This window comes from Cricetulus griseus, chromosome 2 (genome assembly GCF_003668045.3).
Source record: "Cricetulus griseus strain 17A/GY chromosome 2, alternate assembly CriGri-PICRH-1.0, whole genome shotgun sequence".
Lineage (NCBI taxonomy): Eukaryota > Metazoa > Chordata > Mammalia > Rodentia > Cricetidae > Cricetulus > Cricetulus griseus.
Genome location: NC_048595.1, coordinates 181,974,768 through 181,992,341, shown reverse-complemented (window position 1 = coordinate 181,992,341; position 17,574 = coordinate 181,974,768). Strand labels below are relative to the sequence as shown.

General features: G+C 40.4%; 1 long non-coding RNA gene across 1 annotated transcript; it reads right to left on the bottom strand.

Annotated features, from left to right (window-relative positions):
• Nucleotides 1-1,111: 1,111 nt before the first annotated feature.
• On the bottom strand, nucleotides 1,112-11,354 carry LOC118238341. Its single transcript, XR_004768334.1, has 2 exons — nucleotides 6,262-11,354; nucleotides 1,112-1,600 (listed from the first exon to the last, which is right to left on the bottom strand). It is a non-coding gene; the product is annotated as an uncharacterized LOC118238341 (long non-coding RNA).
• Between the last annotated feature and the right edge of the window lie 6,220 nt (nucleotides 11,355-17,574).

Here is a 17,574-nt window from a genome sequence, read left to right as displayed (position 1 = left end):
TTGTTCCCATGCCTCACTTAGTCTGCTTCTTATCCAACTTAGGACCACAGGGGTGGCACTATCCATAGTGGGCTGGGTCTCCTATATCAATCATTAATCAAGAAAATGCCCCCACCACCTTGCTTATAGGCAATTGGATGAAAGTGGTTTTTCATCTGATGTTCCTCTTCCAAGATAACTGTAGCTTTGTCAAACTAACCAAGACATCAGCATAGAAACATCCAGAAATAATGTTTAATCTGACTAGTCTGTGGTTTGGTGAAATTGACACATAATATTAACTGTCACAAACAGAATTAAAAAAGGAAGAATTTCTTGCTATGTGAAGAAGTTCCATTCTTTGGAAATCCTATTGCTGAGACTGGGAGTATGGAGGTTATTAGGTTTGCCCTGTTAGCTTGTTATGAAGCTTGAGTAAGAGCTAGCACAGGACCAGGCTCATGGAAGGCCCTCTATTGATAATACTGATCACTTACTAAATACCACGCTCTACTAACCGTTTAACATCTGAGGATTCCCTTAATCCTAAGGATAGCCTGTCATATCACTGTCATCTCCTCTTCTTCAGAATTTCTAAGTTGAAAAACTGTTATAGGGATAATAGGAGGCTATGTACTTATAGATCCAAAGCTCTTTATAGGAACTAGAGATAATATAGGGAAATGTATTTTTCTACTGGCAACTTCTTGAACATATATCAAGGAAGAAAATAGCATCTTAACCTAGTACTGCTCTACTTTCCTGTGGAAAGACCTAATCCATATCTTTCCTGATGCCTAGGCCATCACATTGCAATGACAGCTTGGTGACACTCAAATCAAAAGGAAGATAAAGAAGGCCATAGAAAACAAACAATGCTTTAAAACCCAAGCCATTTCCAGGTCTCATTGTAAGAAGATTTAGGTTTCTAAAAAATCTATGTTCATCACCCAGATTTTAGATTCATGGGAACTAGTTCCCTGGAGGCAACCCTATTGGAATAAAATGGCCAGTCAAAGACTGAAAAAAAATGGATTATCCCTTAGAAATGAATTGTATCATTAGTTATTATGAATACCCTAAATTAGGACAGATTCATGTGTAAGTGTGCCAAGGAAAAGTAGCCATGATCTATAATACACAAAATTGTTTATTACCTCGGAGAATCTAGGTACTAAAATGTGAATGGTATTGCATCTGTGAAATCCTGAAACCCACAAAGGATTTGAAGATATAAAGCCAAATAAAACATAATACAGAAGGAAAGGATTTTGATTATGTAACATTTATATAGCATCTCATTTTACAATTTTAAATTGCTTTTCAGTCATTGGTTTATTCTTCCTGCACACCTGGGGAGTATGCCTGTGCTGTTATCCTCTGTTCATAGCAGAGGCATCTGAGACTGAAAGAGGCAAGGGGTTTTGTCCAAGAGCACAATAAGGGCAGGGTGAGAAATTGTTCATTCAATCAGATGCCTATTCAGTACTACTTACTCTTGGAAAGGCACCAAAGTCTGTGTAGTAGTGGTGCACAAATATGGGTACCTTATGTGTGGCCTCTGTCGTATAGGAACTTGCATTCTGCTGGATCAGGAAGTGATCTGTCAATCAGGAGTGCCCTGATGAGAAAGGACCATAGTTTAGAGGAGGAGAAGGAAGTGAGAGTTTGCTAGGATTCTTGGAGACAGTGGAATTCAAAGCCACTGAAGGTTGTGTCAGTTTTGACAGATGGGGCCTGTGGGTTGTAGGAATGGCACAGAAATGTGAAGATGAGCAAATAATTTAATACAATATAGGAGAATGCCCAGATCTAGCAGAGTTGTTGTGGGGAAGGGAACAGAGGGTAGAAAAGGAATAGGTTTTCCAGGTCATTTAAATGCCAAGATAAAATATATGAATTTCAAGCCTGTGGGTAGGCCTTAGGAGCTGGACTTGATTCATCCCAGACTTCTCTTATTTTTCTGATCAGGCTCTAAAAGCTGTCACAGGGTGAAAAATGAAAAGTATATTTCAATTTGCCTATTGTCAAAGGTTAGTCTAGGAATCCCCATAAAACTGGCACATCAGCCAACCAAATCCTAGGGGTGTCTGTGGGAGCCTGGTGTTCTTATAAGTGAAGGTCACCAAATTACAGGAACACTGAGGCATCTCAAAGAACTCCTGGTAGCCTCCACAGTAAGAACAGTGGTACTGCCCACAGATATTAAGATTCAAAAATATTTATTACACAGAATTTAATTGTTATAAATCTTGACACTAACCAAAGAAACAAACTGTCCTCAGGAATTCAACCTAAACTCAAGGACCCAAAGAGGTAAGAGTGAGATCAAGCTCAGGTGCCAGGAAGGCCCGGCTCCTGGATCATCTTAGCTAATGTGGGGAGTTGCAGAAAGCATTCAATTGTGGATTGAATAGCATGCAAAGTGGACCTGGTTCTTTAAATGTTGACCATTTCAAGGCAAAATGCAGAAAAGAATTTAAAATACAGGTTAAAAATCAGGTTTGTTTTCTGCATCCTTCTTCTGAGAAGTTGAACTCGGACAAATGAGCTCTTAGCTGTGGGCCAACATGTTTATAAAACCTACCCAGATTCCCATGCTATGGATCCCTCTCTCGTTCACACCCAGTCACATTGTGAAATAGAGGTGAAGGTCTCATTTGACCACATATTCTTTCTGTCATATGGGAGAAATGAGGCTAAATGTTGCTACACAGAAGACATCAGTAAAGAAGAATACAATTTTCAGCTTAACATCAAGAAGTAGCAACTGAGGACCTATGTGAACATGTATAAATATTTTCTTAGTTTTTTTTTTCCCTATGTGTGCATTTATAGGTATACTCTCCAGTTGAATCTTAAGCTGATAAGAGACAGTTAGCAAACTGATCTCAGGGCTTCTTTCTAAACTTATTTACTGCATTGTCTTTCTTTGACCATAATTTGTGTCTGCTTGTTAGTTTTTGGTAGTGAGAAGGAATTGCTGTACGTTGGTGCTGGGAAATGATCTTTCAAATGATGATAAAGGTTGCAGGAAGGCCTACTCAAGTGTTTCTTTTGCTATTTGTCTCATTTTAAAAGGCTGTGACTAGACTTCATACCTGTCTAATAAGTATGCACGGAACATTCTTGTGTTTGGCGACTGCTTTATAGGCCTCCATTAGTCTCCACAGTACCCCTCGAGGGTGGGTCAGTATTACCACCTACAGTTTACATATGAGGAAATTTAAAACACAAAAGGATTATGTGATTTGTACAAGGTCACCCAGCATGTGAGTCTAGCTAATAAAAGATGACTGCAAACTCTTTCCAAATAAAAAGGGCTTATAAATGGGAGGCAGCCTTAGTAGCAGCATCGTCTCAGGATGAGTAAAGTACTGTCCAGAACTATGTGCTTGCACTCTGTATGATGAAGATTTTAAATTGCAGGCTGGCTTTCAAACAGTTATTCTCAAACCAGAAATGTCTACATTTTTAAGAGCATGTGAATACCCAGCCCTTTCTGAGCTTCTAGACTTGTAAACTGGGGAAGGGGTGGAAGCCAGATTATCTTTAAGTGGGAGTTTCAGGACATTCAGTCTGATGTCCAGCCAGAATCAAGAACCACCACTCTAGAATTCAATCATAAGCTAAGTCCAAGTACAGTACACTGTGGTTCAATTCAGGGAAGGACTTACGGTGTCTCCAGGCCTGTAACAGATCACAAATATGATCAGCAAAGGAACAACATGCATGAAATAACTAAGCAACCCCATGTTTTCCCAGGAAGTCATGCAGAGATTAAGGTTTATTTGAGGACCATCAGTCTTTGGGATTTATAATTTACTGGGTAATTATACTGATGCAGTCTTTAGGTATCATTTGGTTTACTTTATGTTTTAACTCTAAGTACCTTGTGTTTCTTCAGAAATCTACATAAGGAGAACCAGCAATACCTGTTCAGGCACCTTCCTGTCAAACATGTACTGAATGCTTGCTATTGTTACAAGTAAAACCAAATTTTTAAAAAAATAGGACACAAAACACTCTAGAATATTAAGCCACACATTAATTGTTAATAAAAAGTAAAACTGTCTTAGACAGGCATTCTTCATAGCTGTTTAAAGTAGAAACAACTCAAATGTCCATAATCTAGTAAAGCATAAATAAATGTAATGAACTACCACTCAAAAATAAAAAAGGGGCTTCACATGTAAATCCATGGTAGAGTTACACACATTTAGCTTATATAAAGTTTGATCCCAAGCACACACCATTACCACCAAAAGCCATGATATTGTGTAATGGAGTAAATTTACATGCTACAACATGGACAGACCTGGAAGACGTTATGTTAAGTAAAAAACAGCCACAAGGACTGTAAAAAAAAAAGACACAAGGAGCGCATATTATCAATGCCATTAGTATGAAATCTCCAGAATAATCAAATATATGGTTGCCTCAGGCTGGACAATAAAAGGAAGACTATTGACTGGCATTTAATGGATATGGGCTTTCTTTGAAAGGTAATGAAAAAATCTACAAAATTAATTGTAATAGTTGTACAAATGTGTTGATTATATTAAAGCTACTAAATTTGATACTTTAAATGAGTAAGTTATGTAGTTTTAGAATATCTCAATGAGGGAGGGAGAAGGGCCGCAAGAGGGAGAGAGGGAGGGAGAAGGGGAGAAGGAGGGAAGGAGGCAGAGAGAGAGAGGGGGGGAGGGAGAGAGAAGAGAGAGGAAACTCCTAAAGGAAGGAGTGATTGATGATTAATATGAATTAAAAGAAAGGTAGTAGAAATGATGTGAGGGGTCAAAAGGTGACTTTGTAAGGTATATTGGGTAGAGTGAGTCATGCTCAAAAGTGACATAAAAGTGTAGGTGGTGCTGCATGCAAAAGGCAAATTAGATGGGATAAATGGAGTTTAGGACACACGAAGGGGATAGTAGGTGGGGTTTAGATGACATCCTGAATCCCAGAATTTTGTTTCTCTCTCTCTCTCTCTCTCTCTCTCTCTCTCTCTCTCTCTCTCTCTCTCTCTCTGTGGTAGGGGAGCCTTAAGTTTATCAGCAGCACCCATGATTTTGAAAGGATTGTTGCAGATGGGTAGTCGATGGGGTGAGAGATCAGAAGGTTATTGAAAGGTGTGAGTAAGAGATGGATTGAAGGAAGGAGACAGATGTGACAAGACAGTTAAAAAGCAGAATTATAAAACCCACCACACTGGGGAGCAGGAGAAAAGCCCATGTGTATACCTCACCATCTCAGACTTCATAGGGGATTGGATCCATTTTGATTTGTTATTTAGAATCATAGTTCAAAAAATATTGTTCAAATGACACCCAGCAACCAAATTATAGCTGTTTAACACCTTACCAACAAAGGTTTGATTATAGAAGCCTTTACACTTTTAAACAAGGGTGCATCAAGGGTGGGCTGAAGAGGAAAATATCATCCTACCATTTTGTGAGCACTTTGAAAGCAGACCTTCCCTTGTTGATGAACTAGTCATTTATGGCCTGTCCTAGATGACTAAGTATTTACCACTTACCCAGATAGCTTCCCTAGAAACACTGCCTTTGGTGTAAGCAACTTGGATTTACTGCCCAGGCAACACCTCCCATCCACCACCCACACTGCTACTACTTGGTTCAGTCCTCATCAACAGGTGTTCATAAGTATCATTTTGTTTTGTTTCTAATAAGGGTGCAGACTCTGAAAAGCAGGGGCTGTGTATCACACATTTAAACTTCCCAAGTGTTCAGTAGGGAAGATGGTAAATCAAGACCTCACAAGGATAGGGGAGAAAAGGGCTGTTGTTTCTCTAATCACATCACGCCTTACCTGTGTTTTCCATCAGGAGGAGAGGCAGTCAGATGTGAGCAACAATAGAAGTAGTTTTTTTCAGTGAATGCTGGTATGCCCCTCGGGGATCTGTCAAGGCATTCCTTATGGGCTTTGGAAGGTATTGCGAGGGCACTGTCTGCCCTCTGTAGAATTTGAGAACAGTGTCCCAGAAAGATGCCTTACCAGAATTTACCAAGCAGGTTGCACCATTTAGGACACCACTCAATGAGATGTGCTCACCTGAGCCTGCCAGTGAACAATGATTACAGGTCACTCACAATGACAGTTGCCAGCAGAGCTAAATGATGGCAGACTCAGATGAGAAGAAAATACATACATACATACATACATACATACATACATAATACATACATACATACATACACACACACACACACACACACACACACACACACACACACACACACACACATATATATGTGCAGTCACCTTTGAGGGCTGGCATCACAGCTTCAAAACAGGGAGTCTCACATAAGCAATGGCATTCTTCCAACCAAATACTGCTGTGGAAACAAAGAGGGAAAAGACCAAAAGGGTCAGATAAAGGTTTAAATAACATGGCGATGGTATAGATATCTGGAATGAGATAGTTAAAATGGTTGCCACTGGCTATGTGGGAAACCATGAGTAAACAATTAGCTTGACTGTCATGTAATTTGCTATGTAACTAGTTTTGGCAAGAGGCCACTTTTGTGTGATTTTTGCACAAATGTCCTTGGTAACAAGGGCACATTCTTTCTCTAACTGTTGCATCAGCCAGTGGCTTGACCCGTCTTCTTTAATTTCTCAGCTCTTTGAGACCCTCAGACTCTGTCATCACCTAGTCCCAGGCAGTTTCATCAGGGAGAACCTCAAGCTTTGTTTTCCATTGATTCTGAATAGTTCTGTGATTCGCTCATATGTTAAAGGTTTGTTTCCTAGCTCATGGTATATTGGGAATTGATGGAACATTTTATGGGGTAGGGCCTAGTGGGAGGGAGTTAACTCATTGGGAGAATTGTCCTTGGGAGTCCATTATGAACTTAGACTCCTGTGTTTTTGTTTCCTGGCCACTATGAGGTAAGAACTTTGCTATGCATACCCTATTTCTGTATAGTAATACCTTGCTGTGGGCCCAAATACAGCAGAGACAACTAGCGATTTATTAAAACCTCCAAAATTATGAACCAACATTAGCCTTTCCTCTTTTAAGTGTGTTATTTCAGATGTGCTATTACCGTAGCAGAAAGCTGACTACCACACTCATCTTTGGATTTGTCTCTTCTTCCCCAGTTAGTTACTTACTTACTTGAGACAGGATTTTACTGTGTAGCCCTGGCTGGTCTGGAACTCAGAGATCTACCTGCCTCTGCCTCCTGAGTGCTGGGATTAAAGATTTATACCACCATACAAGAAGACAGCACCTTTTTAAATGTAAATTCATTTCTACTATAAAGTATGGACAAAGTCCCTAGAAACCAGAAAAGGCCAAGACCCTGTGCTATGGTTTAAATGTGAAATGGCCCTTATAGATGTAATTGTTCGAATACTCGGTCCCCAGATGCTAGTGCTATTTTAGGAGGTTGTGAAGATTTTAGGGGAGATGGGGCCTAGCTAGGTCTTATGTGTTAGACTAGCCTCACTTGTCCTGTTCTTCCTGATCTACTGAAATATATATAGGAGGCCTGCTGAGGATGGAGCTCCTCAGCCATGTTGTCCTCACCATTAATTAAATCTTTCCTCCTTGAATTGCTTTCTTCAGGTATTTGGACACAGATGGAGAGAGTAACTACTGCCTCTATAATCATCCTGTCTCTGGTTTCTGTTTCTCTCATTTGGAGGATGTCTCTTTTCTATGGGACACCTGACTTGGCCACTAAAAAGCATCCCCTTTGTCAGTCTGGGTTTTCAGAGGACTTCCAAACAGAATCAAAGAAAGTCTGTAATGACCTATGCTGATCATGTCTTAACTGAGGTCTACAACTACATTCCTAGTCCTGATGAAAATCACAGTATGCTTCTAACTGGGCAAGGCATGTTCTCTTATCTGCTAGTGCCATGTGAGGGATAGGAAATGATCATGTTATGGGTTTGGTGAGAAAAAAAGGTCTAGGTCCAAGGTTTGAAGATTTATCTTTTCCAGAGAGCAAAAAAGTCAGAGCATTAAAAAGATATCAGTGAAAAATGATCATGCTTTTTGAACAGAAGGAACCAGTCTTGATTTCAAAATAATAATGAAGATTTAGAAGGATTGCAAATCCATGGTTTAAAGATGAAGATTTGATAATAGCATGCCAGTGGGACAACCAAACCCTTAACTGCTCCCTTCTGGTAAGGCAATGTCTCTATTTAAATGAACATCTTGTGTTGAGTGCTTAAAACTCCCTTCTTTTCTCCTCCCCATTTAGTTTTTTTCAATGTTCAGCATAACTAAAGATTCTTAAGCAGGGAATTGCACATAATTACAGGTTCTGCACCAGTGGCAAAGTGATGTATTTTCTTAAGTATTCAAAATTATCAACTTTACTCTTCTTCCCTCAACCGGACAATTTAGTTAAAATGGCAATAGTGTCCTCTATTACCATTGAAAGCATCATTTGGCCTCACTCTGTACATAACAAAATCAATCAAGAACTATACAATATACTCTCCATGTATAAACAGAAAATACCACTGTGCATGAATAGGGTAAAGGGGGGGAATATCTGAACTTTTACCTATTAATAAGGTGAGATTTAAGACTGTCTAATTCGAAGTCCCTGACTTTGCTGGATAGGTGGTGGCCCGCATTTTCCAGCTGAGAGGTTATTGTGCTGTAGGTGAGAACTCTGTAGCTCCATTGCCCTCTCCACCTTTCCACCTATTCTCTATTACAGGCTTTGAGAAATCTGACATTGCTAAAACCCCTAACTTGAAAATGCTTCACAGAGCAGGATCCTTGCCAAATTCAGGGATCTTGCTAGTTTGCAAGACATGAGATGTCATGCAGAACAAAAGACTGATACTACAAGCCAGTAGTCACAATGGAAATAAATCCTCCAATCTGTAGTTTCTGAATGTCTTAATTTCTCCATCCATTGGAATGAGACTAGCTTTATTTTTGTTAAATTTCAACCCCCTGGACAAATGTCTGAGGACAAATATCAAAACAGATCTGGCCTCCAGGTTCTCCCAGCATCCCTCAGTCCCTACCTGTTACAGGGTATGGCTGGCATATCCTGCCCTCTACCCTGAACTCTCCAGCCCAGGGGTGGGCTGCCCTTCTCCCAAAGGCTCTTCCTTATATAATCCAGACATTTTTGTTACTCACCCCTTTTTGTCCCTTTGGCCTCCTGACTGCTGCACCTGGTTCCCCTCTCTCCCTCCACTCCCCCATTCCCCACATAGCCGAGCTCAGTCTGGTCATGTCCACTCAGAATTCTTCCAGATGTCCCTGTCCCTGCCTCTATCGATGTCCCTCCTTTTATCTACAATAAACTTTCTCCTCCACCATACCTAGAAGCAGTCATGACCTTTCCTTCTTATTTTTTTTTAAATTCAATTTTGAGAATACACTTACAAAGTAATATTGGATGAGTTATTGTTAAGTTCTAAACCTCAGCTCCTCTGGCAGTTCTTTTTCAACCCCACCCCCACTTCCAATCTCTGTCAGTATCCATTTTCTTCTCTCGGCATTAAATTCATAACAAAGAACACTGAGCAATGCTTAACTTACCAAGCCAAGGAATAAGCTCCTCTGTGTAAGGGAGCTTTCCAACTGATAGCTTAGTGCCATTATGTATTTGAACACCTGTGACTCATTTTTCATTTATTTATTTCTCTCTGTGTATGCACATATGTTTCATGCCTATGGAGTCAAAAGATAACTTGTAGGAATTGCTTCTCTCTCACTATGTGAGTCCCAGATACTGAATTCAGTATATTAGGCTTGATAGCAAGTACCTTTATTCACAAGCCACTTCACTGGCCTCTTTATTCATGTTATGAGGACGTTTTAAAACTAAATTTTGTTTTTCTTGCCTCAGTGTCCAGAGTATGGGTTGCCCTTGTTGTGGGGACTTGGGATGGCTGGGATCTTCTGTATAACCTTGCATGGCTGTCAGGGTTCTTCTGGAGGGGAGTTATAACATGTTGATGCATTGAGTAGCTTACTTTGGTCACAGACTCAGCTTGCCTTTAGCTTATATCATCTCCATCTCCTTCTGCTGTTACAGAATCTCTTAAGAGTCTCTGTTGATACCAGCCACCCCTGATTCTAGGGACAGAATGTTTTCTATCATTAATACCTCATGTAAAACATTTCAATATGCTCTTGACTCTCCTATGGGATCCTGGCTGGATGTGTTTCTATTCCATTGACTGACATTGTGTTTGGGTGTTACTATTCTCCATCTTTTGTATGACTCTAATATTTCTCTTTTTTCCTGAAGGTTTACTTTTCAGGTTTTCCAATTAAGAAGCTTATCTTTGGTAGTTATTTTCTTTGAACCAGAGGGGTTGTAAAATGCAAAGTATCAGTGCCCAAAGGCCAGCCTTTGCTGGCTCTGCCTCCAAGGTCAACATGTATTTCTGTTTTCATAGGCTGAGAAGATCTGTGGCAGGTATAGGATTTAGGGTCATATTATAATGCATCCTGGTCTCCATGGTGAACAAGAGTCATGTATGTGTGGACCAAGAAGGGTTATCATAGTTTACTATCCAGAGCTAGGGCCACCGTGGGAACTCTTGAACTCCATTGGGCACTAACCTTTCCTAAGGAAGGTTGAGAAGAAGGCTGCCTGTCTTGGTACTGTATAGGACTGCAGAAGTAATTAGCCTTTCAGATCTTTTCTGAATACTTTTCCTTAGAGGCTCAAATGAGGTTTTCTGCTCAAATAGGGTTTTCTGTGAAAACTTCTGAGAGATGGATACCTTCAGAAGCTCTGCCTCATTCTACTATAATTCCTTCCATTCTACCTCTTCCTTCCTACAAAACTGTTCTTACAATATCAACAACTGCATCTATTTCCTATTGCTATGGTAACAATTGAGCACAATTTTGGTGGTTTAAAAGAGCACAGATGTATTCTTGTATACTGCTTGTTAGTTATTTTTCTGCTGCTGTGATAAAATATTAGACCAAAAGCAACTTAGAGAAGAGTTTACTTAGGGTTATAGTCCCAGTGGGGGTGTCCATAATAGTGAGAAGACATGACAGCAGACAGCAAGAGCACAGGCTGAGAGATCACATATCAAACACATACAGGAAGCAGAAAATGTGGAAGTACAAAGTGGAAGAAGGCTGTAAACCCCCTAAACCTGCCCTCAGTGATATACTCCCTCCAGCAAGGCTGAACCTCCTAAAGATTCCTTAACAGCACTACCAAATACGTGAACCTGTGGACAACGTTTTTCATTCAAACCACTTTTGTAGACTACAAGTCAAAAATAACTTTCAGTGGACTTGAGGTATTAACAGAGCTGTTCACTCTGAAGGCTCTGTGGCAGTGGTTCTCAGCCTTCCAAATGCTGTGACCCAGTTCTTTTCTTTCTTTTTTCTTTTCTTTTCTTTCTTTCTTTTTTTTGCAGATCTTTTTATTTGAATTAGAAACAAGATTGTTTTACATGACAATCCCAGTTCCCTTCTCCCTCCCGTCTGCCCCTACTCCGCCCCCACCCCACTAAAACCCTACCTATCAGTATCCTTTCTGCTTCCCCTGGATGGTGAGGCCTTCCATATGGTGTCATCAGTTTATCATATCCTTTGGAATAGGGCCTAGGCCCACCCGCATGTGTCTTGGCTCAGGGAATATTCCTCTGTGTGGAATGGGCTCCCAAAGTCCACACCTATGCTAGGGATTAAGTACTGAACAACTACAAGAGGTCCCATAGATTTCCGAGGTTTCCTCACTGAAACCCATGTTCCTGGGGTCTGGATCAGTCCCATGCTGGTTTCCCAGTTATCAGTCTGGGAACCAAGAGCTCACCGTTGTTCAGGTCAGCTGTTTCTGTGGGTTTCACCAGTCTGGTCTGGACCCCTTTGCTCTTTACTCATCCTTCTCTGCATCTGGATTCCAGTTCAGTTCAGTGATTAGTTGTGGGTGTCTTCTACTTCCACTAGCTACTGGATGAGGGCTACCGGGTGGCATATAAGTCAGTCATCTCATTATCAGGGGAGGGCATTTAAGGTAGCCTCTCCTCTGTTGCTTAGATTGTTAGCTGGGGTCATCTTCGTAGATCTCCAGATATTTCCCTAGTGCCTGATTTCTCTGTAAACCTAAAATATCTCCCTCTATTATGGTATCTCCATTCTTGTTATCTTCTATTCTTCCCCTGACTCAACCATTCTGCTCCCTCATGTCCTCTGCATCCCTCCTCTTCTCCCCTTCTCATTCTCCTAGCTCCCTCTCCACTCTTCCCATGCTCCCAATTTACTCAGGGGATCTTGACCCTTTCCCCTTCTCCAGGGGACCATGTATGTCTCTCTTAGGGTCCCCCTTGTTTACTAGCTTCTCTGGCAGTGTGGATGGTAGGCTGGTAATCCTTTACTCTATGTCTAAAATCCACATAAGAGTGAGTACATACCATGTTTGTCTTTTTGTGATTGGGTTACCTTGCTCAGAATGGTTTCTTCTAGTTCCATCCATTTTCCTGCAAATTTCAACATTCCATTGTTTTTTTGTCTGCTGAGTAGTACTCCATTATGCAAATGTATCACATTTTCTCTATCCATTCTTCGGTTGAGGGGCATCTAGGCTGCTTCCAGTTTCTGGCTATTACAAATAATGCTGCTATGAACATCGTTGAACAGATGTCCTTGTTGTATGAATGTGCTTCTTTTGGGTATATGCCTAAAAGTGGAATTGCTGGATCTTGTGGTAGACTGATTCCCATTTTCTTGAGGAGTCACCATACTGATTTCCAAAGTGGCTGTACAAGTTGGCACTCCCACCAGCAGTGGAGAAGTGTTCCCCTTTCTCCACATCCTCTCCAGCATAAACTGTCATTGGTGTTTTTGATTTTGGCCATTCTGACAGGAGTAAGATGGTATCTCAGAGTTGTTTTGATTTGCATTTCCCTGATGGCTAAGGATGTTGAACACTTTGTGTGTCTTTCAGCCATTTTAGATTCCTCTATTGAGAATTGTCTATTTAGTTCTATACCCCACTTTTTAATTGGATTTTTGGTGTTTTGGAGATTAGCTTCTTGAGTTCTTTGTATATTTTGGAGATCAGCCCTCTGTCAGATGTGGGGTTGGTGAATATCTTTTCTATGGGCTACAGTTTTGTCTTGCTGACTGTGTCCTTTGCCTTACAGAAGCTTCTCAGTTTCAGGAGGTCCCATTTATCAATTAATTGTTGATCTTAGTCTGTGCTACTTGTGTAATGTTCAGGAAGCAGTCTCCCGTACCAATTAATTCAGTGCTATTTCCCATTTTATCTTCTAATAGGTTCAGTGTGGTTGGGTTTATGTTGAGGTCTTTGATGCATTTTGACTTAAGTTTTGTGCATGGCAATAGGCTTGGATCTATCTGCAGCCTTCTACATGCTAGCATCCAGTTATGCCAGCACCATTTGTTGAAGATGTTCTCTTTGTTCCATTATATAAATTTGGATTGTTTGTCAAAAATCAGGTATTTGTAGGTGTGTAGGTTAAGATCAGGGTTTTCAACTCCATTCCATTGGTCTCCCTATCTATTTTTGTGCCAATACCAAGCTGTTTTCAGGACTATAGCTCTGTAATAGAGCTTGAAGTCAGGGATGGTGATGCCTCCAGAAGTTCCTTTATTATACAGGGTTGTTTTGACTATCCTGCGTCTTTTGTGTCTCCATATAAAGTTGAGAATTGTTCTTTCAAGGTCTGTGAAGAATTGTGTTGGGATTTTGATGGGATTGCATTGAATCTGTAGATTGCTTTTGGCAAGATTGCCGTTTTTACTATGTTGATCCTACCTATCCAAGAGCATGGGAGATCTTTCCATTTTCTGGTATCTTCTTTAATTTCTTTCTTTAGAGACTCAAAATTCTGACGGTACAGGCCTTTCACTTCTTTGGTTAGTGTTACCCCAAGGTATTTTATGCTGTTTGTGGCAATTATAAAGGGTGTTTCTCTGATTTCTTTCTCCACAAATGTGTCATTGGTATATAGTAGGGCTAAAGATTTTTTTTTTTGAGTTAATCTTGTATCCAGCCACTTTTCTGAAGGTGTTTATCAGCTGTAGGAGTTCCCTGGTAGATTTTTTTGGGTCACTTATGTAGACTATCATATCATCTGCAAATAGTGAGAGTTTGACTTCTTCCTTTCTGATTCGTATTCCCTTGATCTCCTTTTGTTGTCTTATTGCTCTAGCTAGAACTTCAAGGACAATACTGAAGAAGTATGGAGAGAGTGGACAGCCTTGTCTTGTCCCTAATTTTAGAGGAATTGCATTGAGTTTCTCTCCATTTAATTTGATGTTGGTCGGCTTGCTGTATATTGCTTTTGTGCCCCGGTTTTTCATATTGTGGTGACCCCAACCATAAATTTATTTTTCTTGCTACTTCCTAACTGTAACTTTGCTACTGTTATGAATAGTAGAGTAAATATCAGCATTTTTGGATGGTCCTAGGAGACTCATGGAAGGGTTATTTGATCCCCCAAAATTGGGAACCACTGCTCTGAAGACTGTTGACCTTTTGCTTTTCCTATACTTGGGAAGCCACTAAGATTCCTAAGCTCATGACCCCTTTCTTGTATCAGGCCAATTTCTTGTTTCTATTTCCACATTTCCTCCTTTTCTGCAGTCTACCTCCTTTGTCCCTCTTATGTAGACATGTGATTAAATGTGGATAACGAGATTTCTCTATGTTGAGATTCAGCCCACTTTCAACATTCCTTTTCACTATAAGAAACATTCCCAAGTCAGGGGATAAGGACCCAAGTATCTTGGAGAATGTTCGGTTTATGGCAGCACTGATTCCCCTGTTTTAAATCTGAAGTCTCTTCAGCCCCTGTCCTAATTCTCTTGACATTTAATGTGTACAGGTGATTTGCCTACATGTATATGTCTGGGCCCCATTTACATGCAGTAAAGCCAGAAGCCAGAAGACGATCTTGGGTCTCCAGAACTGGCATACAGTTGGTTGTTAGCTACCATGTGCATTCTGGGGATTGAATCCAGGTTCCCTGGCAGAGCACCAGTGCTCTTAACCACTGAGCCATTTCCTCACCTCTTTAGACATTTAAAGCTTGATATCTAGGAAAGCTCCTCATCTGAGGAGACAGTTATTTTCATTGATGTGGTGCTTTTCCTTCTTGAATGCAAGCCCCTGGGAGAAGGATCTCTGGCTATTGGGGTTGTGTGCTATCTCCAGTGCTTAGCGTAGTGCTGGCACTATCAAATCACAGCTATTATATTACAGTAAATGGACCAGCTCCTACCATTTCCAGTTCTGTCATTTCTCATTCCTTCACTGGCAACTCCCTCTATTTTGTGTGTAAAGATGGGTATTCTCTAGGTCTTGGTTCTTGCTTTCTTTCCTCCTAATATGGCAAGTGGATGAAATTCCCAACCATAACCGGTGGCTCTTAAATACCTGCATCTCAAACCTAGACCTGTGTTTCACACTTTGGATTTTAATCTTTACTTCACAGCATGGCAAGTTCACTGTGTTCCATTTTCCCTAGCCATCAAACACAAGCAAAACCTAACTTTCTCATCCTCTTACACCTTCTGTCTCAGAGAATAAGTACCAGGTTTTACCCAACAGCCAAAGCCAAAACACTGATGATCAACTGAGACCTCACTGCCACCACCTTCCCAACAATTTAATCAGCCAAGGATTTCTGTCAACCTGTCTTAAATTCTGCCTAACATTCTGGTTCAAGTCTTCTTCATTTCTACAAAGTGGGGCATAAATGAACTCACCATCCTCTTAACTTTTGATGAGTATACCAAAAAATGACACATATAAATGCTTTGGATGCATAACAGTTACTGATCACTATTGCCTGCCCTGCTTCCATTCTGACGCATGGATAAGGACTATGGTCATGATCTCCATGCTACATGGCCATGGTCACCACAGCCAACTGGGCCAGGGACTGGCTCTGTCCCAAAGGTGGCACATAGTTCCAATTCTCTTGTAGTTCAATCACCTTATGATTTAGGTGGCTGATTGTAAAATATGAGTACAATTTCTACTGAGATTCTAAAATAGAGAAGCTGAGGAGAGCTGGCCTTGAGCCGCTCAGAGCATTGTACTGTGGAATAGGAATCTCAGAAGGAATTATGGGCATGGGCAGGCTGCAGCTTTGTGGAAGAAGGTCCAGTGTATGAGCAGGGGAGCTCAGAGCCTGGACAGAATGAAAGAAAAGGAAGCTAGGGCACAGTGTAAGGGCAGTATCTGTTTCTCATGTCTCATAATGGCATGCCATATTGTGATTTCTGTTGCAGATGCTCATGGAGTTGTTACATTATTAAACCAAAACCCTCCTTTGAGTAAATAATGTTTTCTCAAAAGAACAGTCCAAACAGTATGAGTTCCAGTAAGTCCTTATGACATTACAATGAGGTGTCTGTTAAAAGACTGCATGACCATTTGATAGCAGAAGACCCAAATTCAATGTTCCTTCTAGTCCTTCTTAATGTATTAGCTTAAAGGAAGAGGGGGAAAAATGGAAAGCTGTATCACTTTTGGGGGTAGACATTGAGCTTATGGTATAAATGTTTACATAAGAAAATTTAGTCTCCAAGAACATAATTTCAGACAAGTACCTGCAGTTACAAATATCACAGGAAAATGACTGTGACATTCTTATACCTGTCAACAGTAGCATAACTAAATTGCTTTTTAGATACCACATTTCTAGGTATCTGCCTTTCTCTTTGCCAGCTACAGGGATCAGAGTGATTCCTGAAGAGTTCCATGAATCTTCATCACATAATCACTGCTCTCTCAAATGAGAAGTAAATTTGTTGACATTTGTAAGTAAAAAACATTAGGTCTTTTTTCCTTTTTTTTTTCTTCCTCCGAGACAGGGTTTCTCTGTATTGCTTTGGAGCCTGTCCTGGAACTCTGTGGACCAGGCTAGCCAGCCTTGAACTCACAGAGATCTGCCTGCCTCTTCCTCCCGAGTGCTGGGATTGAAGGTGTGCGCCACCACTGCCCCTCAGGTAATCAATGCTCATATTATGGGATAGCTATAGTGAGCTTATATATGCTATAGTATATAAACAACATATGTAGTAAAGATATACATATATATATAATATATGTATATATATTACATATATATTAATTTTATACTGAAGGTACTTTATACAAACCTATGCTTGGACCACATTTGGTCAGGGAAGACAGACAGGCAGATACAAACACAGGCACACAAATATACACACATATGCATGTGTGTATTTGAACACACACACACACACACACACACACACACACACACACACACACACACACACACCTTCTCTAGACAAACAAAATTGTAGCTTCCTTCATAACAGCAAACCAAACATGTTTTCCAAACCAGCTCTCAAATGACTGCCAAAGACATAGTTAGACCACTGTGTTCTGACTATTCTCACAGACCTCTCTTGATAGCAGGTAACTCCGTACCTTTGCTTTTGGTGGAAACTAAGTGAGAGCCTTTCTTAACTTTTTTTTCAATCCCTCTCAATATCCTCTCCTTAATCTTATGTAATCCTGGATGTGACCTAATAGTTTCTGGAATTGGCATTATTATTTTTTAATGCCTTAGCCAATACCTTAGTTTGAATATCTTGAAAGTAAGTAC